A 3,903-nucleotide genomic window follows, 5' to 3' on the forward strand; every position below is an offset into this window, starting at 1 on the left:
GAACTTCTAAACCCCAACGCGCGGACCTTCCAACAAATCTACCAACACCCTGTGGGAACATTGACTGCAACAACACGATCAATATGAACACGAACACTGCATCGAGGACGACACCACTATTAAAAAACCCCGGGTATTCTCGGAGTGAAAACCCAAAGGGTGGGCTTTGGTGAGTTTGGTAGAGGACGGACGACAACGAGTCGTGTAGATGATAAGCAAGTGGGAGATAATACAATGCTGTCGTATAGCAGAAATGCTTATAGCATAGAGGAGTTACACGATCGTGTATGAAAAGTTGAATGATCGTTTAGTAAAAATGTATACGATCGTTTAGATAAATCGTGAGGTAGACGATCGTTTAGACGGAGAAACTACTATCGTATAGGCTCTTAGGCGATCGTTTCACAGATTCTTTTGGGTGGTTGAAGAAATATTGAATGCACTCTCCAAAATGAAAAACTTTTTTCATTTTTAACCCGTCGGTTACCATAACCAACGCTGCCCACTACCCACGTCCGAACGTGAAAAAATGGATTAATTATCATATAATTAATCAATCAATTAATTAATTAATATAATAATATTATATTTATATCCTATAGTTTGATATCATATATCTACTATAGTATTGTTTTCTCTACTTGATGTAAATCATATTTATATCTAATTTCCTCCAAAATAATGTATCTCATACATTTAGCCAATTATATCATATATAATTAACCAGTCTAATTATATCATATATAATTGAACTTTCTCTTGTCAATTTAAACATTTCAAATTAACCCAAACACTGGTTCTCGACTTTATCCAAGCTACCTAGGGGATCTAATGGACCTGTGGCTCGAAGCTCCAACGATACGTGAATAGTTGAGTAAACTCTTTAGCCACGAGATCCACCATCCGTTAACTGTCAGTGATTCCACTAAAGACCAACAGCTGAACTCTTTTTACCACATATATATTTCTATGTCTATCGGATATAACCAATCATGAGTACGATGACTCTTCTTACACTACTTTCTCGGGGACGGAGTGAATTCCATCTTGTGTAGCTGAGTTCCCAGCTCCCAAATCAGAAGAATCCCCAAAATGGTAGGTTTGAATCGGCGACCTGGTCACTCGCACCCATACAAATCAAAGGACCGCCCTCTATGACAGGAATTCCCAACTCACTCAGGATTGAGGTCATGTTACCTATGGTCATCCTAGTGAAGTGAAGTCTCTGTCATGAACGGTGTTATATAACGAGACGTTAACACTTCGTGGTCAGGTCTTATACAAACTCTTTGTATAGGACGCCACCGCTCGCATGTCCCCAACGCGAATGATAAAGATCAGACCATCTGTAACAAGTCACAACACTAATGACCGTTCCATAAAGCGGATCGTGTCCGTAGCGTTACAGGGATAAGGTTTCCCTTCTTTATCCATATACTACAGACCATTTTGGTTATCACAAAAGACATGATCCACTTGTATGTCACCACATACATGCTTGAGTCACATACAGATAACTAGGGATTTTATGTTTATTGGTTTGTTGTAAAGCAAATAAAACAATTAACCGAGCAAAATGCAAGATGTGAAGTAAATATCATATATTAACAACACAAGTTTCGTACATACTATTTACAAACTACAGGACACGAGACTTTAAGGCATCAACCCTAATACAAAGTGCTATAAAATGCGAGCATGGAATGCCAAACGCTTGTCACTTGTTACATGAACAATACCGCTCAGACTCGTTTAGTCTCAATATTTGAACATTTCCTCCTTAAGCATTGAGACTGTGACGTCCGGTCTTCACATGAAACACACTTTCATATTGATCGTATGACTATACTTCATGTTTACTAGATCTTGTAGCCCATTTATTAATTTTTTCGTGTGTGTACCTGAATTTTTACTCAACTTAGTATTATAAATATGCTTGAAACAAATTGTTAATAACATATATATATAAAAAATAATATTACCGAGTGTATTTATCTTGATGCTCCAAAGCAACTCTTATTTTTTCTCTTCTTTTTTGGAAATAATTTACGCACCTGAAGTATGTTATTTGAGCAAGAGCATTTATCGACAACATTCGAGCTCCTTTGATGATATCATCTATGCACTCTGATAGATTTGTCATCATCCACCCGTATCTGTACCCTCATCATGTACTTGAGTCCATTGCTCTATACCAATGTTGTCAAAAAAACTCAGACATCTCCGATTTATTCCTTTGATGTCCTCAATGGCTTTGTTAAACTTTCGAATTTGAAATTGACACCTGGCACAATAAACATAATTTTTTTAATGTGTTAATTTTGTATTTTTTTTTTATTGAAGTTGCTAACGATATGTCGTAAGTAGAAACGATAGTGACATTTTGGTCTGGTCCAACTATTTCAGGGACTGTTCATTGTTGCGATGATGCCAACATGTCAATCTGAAATTAAACACACATCTTCATGTGTTACAATTTCTCCCAGGTGTTTCAGGAACCATCCCCATGAGTCTGCAGACTTCTTCAGTAAATTTTCTCGATATTTGCCATACAAGTGAGTACCATCTATCTGAATTATCGGCTGACATTTATTAAGCTTCTATACAAGGACCAAATACCCAAAATACAGAAGTTAGGATAACATGGCCTTCAGTAAGCGTTTCTTTCACTCTCTACTCTACACGTGTTCTGGAATTGGTCTATTTAACCATATACAGCCACCTGGGTAACAATTTGTATAACTCATCCTAGTCACCGAACACTTTAGTCAATGTTTGTTTTTTGCCCTCCCACACCCTATGATAAGGAACATGATATCCAAATTTTGATTTTATGTCGGATTGTAGTTGTACCATGCTGATAGATGATTTTTCTTTTACGACATCACAAAACTCTAGTGCAATCATTGATGAATCCAACTGCATGTGACTTTGACTCAGTTCTAAATAAAAACATGTATGTTGCTCAACATACTTAGTGATCTCGAACAAGCCATGCGATTTTTTCTTTATTGCACGAAGTCTCCATTTGCAACCTTCTTCCCACTTCTCATCGAATTGCCCAAATCGTCGGTGTCGATTCCAACACCTCATATGGTGTGTGACATAGGGTTGGAAACAGGGCCGGGCTGGGGCGGGGGAGAGTCCCTCGTCTCTAACCCCGTGGAAGAAATTCACCCCTACCCCCACCCCCGTCCTCATCTTCAAAAGGCAGGGACGGGGACGGGGACGGGGATTCCCCGTCAGGAAAACGGGGTCCCCGCGGGGATTCTCCTGTTAATTTTTTTAATCAAATCACTTTACTTAAAAGTACACTAATTTAATAAACTAATTCATGAAATAAACACAATTTAGAAGTTTACAACTTATATTAAATAAAGTTCGAGTGCTGGAAGTCAATTAAAATCATGTCTTATACAATTACAAATACAACAACCATGATCATAAATTTCTCTTGATCCATGTCTTCTCTTCAAATTTTCCCCCTTTCTTGACATCGTGATCATCCCATCCTTAGTTGTGAACTTGTGAGCATTATTTCTATATTTGAAATATAATTAACAAACAATGTTACAAAAAAAATAACTAGACAACAATTTTTAAAAGTTGTCATAAAAAAATGATGTTAATAATTGAACATACCTTAGTCATCACTTCATCTTCATTAGAGTCATCTGCATCTTCCAAAACAGTTGTTAAACATTTAACAATTTCTTTTTCCCCTTATTGTTGGGTTTTATGTCATAAAACTCGCAGTTTGTAAAAGATGTTATTCAACATTTCTTCAATAAAAGTATTGAATCTATTAATTGCATTCATAGAGTCTAAATCCAATAAACTAAGATCCATGGCTATTATATGAATACTTGAACTTTATGTAGAGATATAAAGATGGATCAAGTT

This window comes from Benincasa hispida, chromosome 6, assembly GCF_009727055.1.
Source record: "Benincasa hispida cultivar B227 chromosome 6, ASM972705v1, whole genome shotgun sequence".
Lineage (NCBI taxonomy): Eukaryota > Viridiplantae > Streptophyta > Magnoliopsida > Cucurbitales > Cucurbitaceae > Benincasa > Benincasa hispida.